We start from the raw sequence: 6,000 nt of genomic DNA on the forward strand, positions 1-6,000 counted from the left end.
AGTGCTGCATAGCTTTGTTTATTAGATGATCAAAAGGATTTACTGCTATAAAAAGACTGGGTTTCTTCTCTGCCACTTTTGTTCCCCTTCACTCACTGAATATTAAGAGGGTTTGCTCTCTAATTTCCCTGAAAGCATTCCAATTGGAGATTTATATCACTTATTTAGCATTTTTGGTGCAATTTTAATTTGTAATTTGTAATTCTTTAAACATATTCCTTAAAGGGACCCCCCTACAGAAAAGTATTTCTTATGTCACTATTTCTTTGCATTATGCCCATTTTTACAGAGGTACTTAAGTCAGAAAGAAATATAGCTGTCTCAAAATGGTAACTTTTTGATAATTTACCCAAAATCAAGATAGTAGAGAATAGTTTAAAGCAATATTATACAAAGAAAAAAAGCAAATATAGAAGTATAAATTCAGAGTGGTATTTATAGCAATGAAGTAGCCAATCAAAGGATCCTACAAATAAGTTATTTTTACATATTGTACTGAAAATGATGGATCACCATATGACTCTTACGGGAATAGTGTAAAACAAAGAATTACATTACTCTACATAACCCTGCTTACTGTAACAACCATGCCCATTTGGTGTTTTTACTAATCTTGTGTTTAAGTACAACTGAAGTTTTTGCTGTAAATTCTCTGCAGGAATATATCTCAGATTCATCCTTTTTTTCTAATAAAATTTCAGTATTTCCACCTTATTAGGGAACAGAGATTTCCACTCAATTTTAGTTAAACTTTGTGGGGAAGTCAACAATGAGTTGTCAATATTCAAATGTTTTTATGTTTTATTAGTTAACTCTTGGAATCCAGAAGGCTTATATACAGTAAAACAGACCCACTCAAGGTCAAATTTGATCTCAGTGTGTTGCAGTTTTGGTTCTTTCCAGGTAGTAGTTTATATAGCCTTGCTGTGTTGAATTTTTCTCTTATGCCTCAATGACAGCTTACTTTGTTAATGATTCATTGATGCTGCACACTGACACTTCTGTAGTTTATTTCAGTAAGATAGCCCCTAGTGATGTGCTTCAATTAGATATCAGAAGCAAAGCTTTGTGTTTTGTCAAAACTCTTATGACTTTAACACTTGAGTGCTGTGCACTTTGCTGTATATACAGCAAATTAAACCTCAAAGAAAAATATTAAAAGGGAAAATAAAGTCAGTTACATGTAAGACAAAAATAAAAGTTAAATCATAATTCTGTCATCTTAAGTATTTTAGCCATTGTACCACACGACAGAGAAGAGAATCAGGAATTTGGTCCAAAGGAAAAGTTAAATTGGGGAAGAGGTAGAAATAGCATAACCCAAGCAATGCAAGTACACAAGAATGCATGACAGGGACTTCTGTTTTCCAGCTTCACATGGAAGGAGCTTAGAAGTTGCCAGGTAAAAAGAGCTGAACAAACATCAACCTTTCTTGGATACAGATGACAGTGGATGACACAGGACAGACTGCTGCCCCCAAGACTGGAGAGACCGACAGGCAAATACAGGGATCTGTGGCTTTGCTGGAACAGAGGCAGCCACCACAGGAGCCAGTGCAGGGGTAGGAAGACCTGAGCTGTATTGACAAATTGCTGGGGACTAAGTGCGCACAACTTTGAGACTTCAGAAGTCCAGGAGAACCTAGTCACACGGATCCCCACAATTTTATGAGATTTACCTCCTGGGGCTCAACCAACTTCTCACAAATATTAAAGAAAAATTCCTTTGTGCTTCCAGCAGGAGGAGGGAAAATGAACCATTTTCAAATATGCCAGAGCACTGTGTTCTTAACAAGTCCTGCCCTCAGGAGAAACTAGTTAATCAGAGCCCGAGCGGGAGGGTTTTATCAGAGCCTAACTGAGGTGGGGGAAAGGAAATACCCAACTCCAGTTCATTCTAGCCATCCTAACCCACCTAATACAGGGGTGGGGGGGAGAAGAAGAAAACTGAGAAAGACACTCAGTTTGTGGGACAACTACAAAAGATGTAATATACATGTAATGAGAATACCAGAAGGAGAGAGAGAAAAAAGAACAGAAGAAATATTTGAAGTAATAATGACAGAATTTCTCCAAATTTCAGACACCAAACCCCAGATCCAGGAAGCTCAGAGAACACCAAGCAAGATAAATGCAAAGACAACAAAACAAAACAAAACTATAGCTAGGCATACATTCTCAAACTACAGAAAATCAGAGACGAAAAATCCTGAAAGAGGCCAGAGGAAACAAAGATATGAATTACATCTGACTTCTCAGAAACCATGCAAGCAAGAAGAGAGTGGACTGAATATTTACAGTGTTGAGAGAGAGAGGAAAAAAAAAACCCGCCAACTTGGTGAAGGAGAAATAAAGACTTTCTCAGACAAACAAAAATTGAGGTAATTTGTTGCCAGTAGACCTGCCTTCCAAGAGAGTTTAAAAGAAGTTCTTTAGAGAGAAGGAAAATAATATAATTCAGAAACTCAGATCTACATAAAGAAAGGAAGAAGGAATCCAAGAAGAAATAAGTGAAGGTAATATAAAAACTTATTTTTCTTATTTTTAATTGATCTAAGAACTGAAATAATAACAACAATGTATTTGATTATGTATGCTTACATATATATCATATAAATATGCTTGCTTATGCTTTTACGTAAGTAAAACAAATGACCATGATACAAGGAATGAGGAAGAGGAAGTAAGATTATTTTGTAATTATAAGGTATTCACACTAAGGTACTTCACTATACTGTGAAGCAGTGTCGTTTGAAAGTGGGCCTTGATTAGTTGTAAATGTATATTTACAGTCTAGGACAATCAGTTTGAAAAAGGAGAAAAAAAAATAACTGACAGCTGAGAAAGGAGAGGAAGTGGAATGAATTAAAATCACAAAAGGCAGAAAAAGAAGAGGACAAAAATAGGAATGAGTAAAAAGGCAACAAATGGAAAACAGTAACAAATATGGTAGATATTAATCCAACTATATCAATAATCACTCTGAACATCAGTGGTCTAAATGCACCAATTAAAAGACAGATTTTTCAGAGTGGATCAAAAAACAAGCCCCAATGACATGTTGTCTATAAGAAATCCACTTTAAATATAAAGACATACAGATTAAAAGTAAATGGATGGAGAAAATATATAGCATGCTTATATTAATCAAAAGAAAGGAGGAGTAACTATACTGATTTCAGACAGAGTAGACTTCAGTGAAAGGAAGGTTATCAGGAATGAAGAAGGACATTAGGGACTTCCCTGGTGGTCCAGTGGTTAAGACTCTGCACTCCCAATGCAGGAGGCCCAGGTTCGATCCCTGGTCAGGGAACTAGATCCCGCATGCCACAGCAAAGATCCCGCATGCCACTACGAAGATCCCACGTGTTGCAACTAAGACCTGGCGCAGATAGATAGATAAAACAAACATAATGATAAAGGAGTCAATTCTCCAAGACATAACTATCTTTAGTATGTATGCACCTAACAACAGGGTATATAAAGCTACATTAGGCATGCTTCAACACCCGTCTCTCAGAAATGGACAGATCCAGCAGGCAGAAAATCAGCAAGGACATAGTTGAACTCAACAACACCATCAATCAACTGGATAGAAGTGACTTCTGTAGACTGCTTCATCCAAAAACAGCAGATAACACACTCTTCTCAAGTTCACATGGAACACTCACCAAGATCAAATTCTGGGCCATAAAAAACACTTTACCAAATTTAAAAGTGTAGAAATCATATAATGTCTGCTCTAAAACCACAATGGAATTAAACTAGAAATCAATAACAAAAAATAACTGGAAAGTCCCAGTTATATACATGAAGATTAAACAACATACTTAAAAATAATACATGGATCAAAGAAGAAATATCAAGAGAAATTTTAAAATGCTTTGAACTAAATGAATGAAAACAAAATATCAAAATTCGTGGATAGAAAGTAGTGCTTAGAGGGAGATTTATAGCATTGAATGCATATATTAGAAAGGAAGAAAGATCTAAAATCAATAAGTTTCTACCTTAGGAAACTAGAAAAAGAAGGGAAGGCAGAGGGAACTCTGTAACTTTTACTCAGTTTTGCTGTGAACCTAAAAACTGCTCTAAAAAAATTAAAAGAAAAGCATGAGAGCAGGTCCTGTGTAGCTGCTGAAAAAGAAAAAATGGGAGAGGGGATGAGAATGGAAAGGGAAAGGACTTTGATTTGCATAAAACAGTCCTCTTCCACACCACCACCCCCAAGTTAAAAAATTAAAATGAACCTATCACTTATGAAGTATTCATCTTTATGAATCTGCCTAACAAATGCCCTATATGAGTGTACCTAAAAATAAATGTTGCTTCTTGCATAAGTTACTAGTTTTACCCATGGGATATCTACTTTAAAATTTCAACCTATTGGGGGGGCTTCTAATTCTCAACCTGCCACTGTGATGTTCAGTGATATTCTGTAATAATAAAATGCTGAGTATTTACAGCAGTGTATCAATAAGTTTTGGTTAATCAGTTAACCATAACAATTCATTTCCATGCCAAAGTAATAATGGAGTTTTAAATCAACCAAGTCCAGTAGAATCTTCTAATAGGTTTTTATGTTTTTAATAATACTTTAAAATATGTTAGACATAAGAAAAGCACTTAAATTTTTAAGTATTCAGTCCACTACTGCACATTGCAAACTCTCTGAAAATGATAGTGATATCTAGAATCAAAATGTCAGTGCTTCTTATTTGACTGGTAGGGGAGAAAAGAGAAGACTCCTCAGGGTTTCCAAGGAGGACTGGAGCGGCTGCTTTCCTTATTAAAAACAGATTGGCGGGACTTCCCTTGTGGAGCAGTGCGCCTGCCAATGCAGGGGACACGGGTTCCCCTGCAAAACTTTAAACTATACATGAATGCCTTTTTGAAGAATTGATTCTACCATAAAACACAAGATCCATCAGCAGACCATAGCCTAGTTCTCATCTAAAATATCAACAGTGTTCATGACCACAGAATTGTAGTACGAGACAGTTTTAACAGCTCTTTGCTGTTGCAAATTGATTTCTAGTTCAGCAAAATATTTTCCTCACCTCGTCACTCATATCGATTATATTCCCCCCAGAGAAACAAATTCTGTGGTGTTTTGTCAACCCTGTTAAATACTGAAGGGGTGGCTTCAATTACTTTTCCATGGCATGTGGTCCAACCTTCCACCTCCTGGTGCCCCACCCCCATGCATAACTGCACCAAGAAATACTAACGGGGGAGGACTCAGCACAAGTTTTGGTTTTTTGCTAACAGCTTTATTGATATTTAATTCACATACCTTAGAATTAACCCATTTGAAGTGTCAAATCCACTGGCTTTTGGTTTCTTCAGACTTGTGCAACTATCATCACAATCAATTTTGAACGTTTTCACCACCTTGAAAAGAAACCGTGTGTGGGTGGATAAACAAAATGTGGTATATACATAAAATGGAATGTTATTCGGCCTTTAAGAGGAAGTACTGACGTGTTATGACATGGATGAACCTTGAAACATTTTGTCAAGTGAAATAAGTCAGTCACAAAGGACAGGTACTATATGATGCCACTTCCATGAGGTACCTCGAGTAGTCAAATTCATAGAGACAGACCATAGCATGCTGGTTGTCAGGGGCAGGTGGGAGAGTGGGGAGCCTGGAAACGGGGAGTTATTGTTTAACGGGGACCAAGTTTCCATTTGGGAAGATGAAAAAGTTCTGGAGGTGGATCGTGGTGAGGTTTCACAATGTGGATGTACTTAAAATCGCTGAACTGTACCCTTAAAAATGGTTAAAGTGGGGCTTCCCTGGTGGCGCAGTGGTTGGGAGTCTGCCTGCCGATGTGGGGGACGCGGGTTCGTTCCCCGGTCCGGGAAGGAACGGGTCCTCGTCGGAGCAGCTGGGCCCGTGGGCCATGGCCGCTGGGCCTGCGCGTCCAGAGCCTGTGCTCTGCAACGGGAGGGGCCGCGGCGGTGAGAGGCCCGCGTACCACAAAAAAACCAAAA

At 37.8% G+C, this 6,000-nt stretch overlaps 1 non-coding gene across 1 annotated transcript; it reads left to right on the forward strand.

The window, feature by feature from the left end:
* Positions 1-3,240: 3,240 nt before the first annotated feature.
* TRNAG-CCC (transfer RNA glycine (anticodon CCC)) lies at positions 3,241-3,313 on the forward strand. The gene has a single exon. It is a non-coding gene; the product is annotated as a tRNA-Gly (tRNA).
* The last annotated feature ends 2,687 nt before the right edge of the window (positions 3,314-6,000 follow it).

Source organism: Neophocaena asiaeorientalis, unplaced genomic scaffold (genome assembly GCF_003031525.2).
Source record: "Neophocaena asiaeorientalis asiaeorientalis breed wild unplaced genomic scaffold, Neophocaena_asiaeorientalis_V1.1 scaffold226, whole genome shotgun sequence".
NCBI classification, from domain to species: Eukaryota; Metazoa; Chordata; class Mammalia; order Artiodactyla; family Phocoenidae; genus Neophocaena; species Neophocaena asiaeorientalis.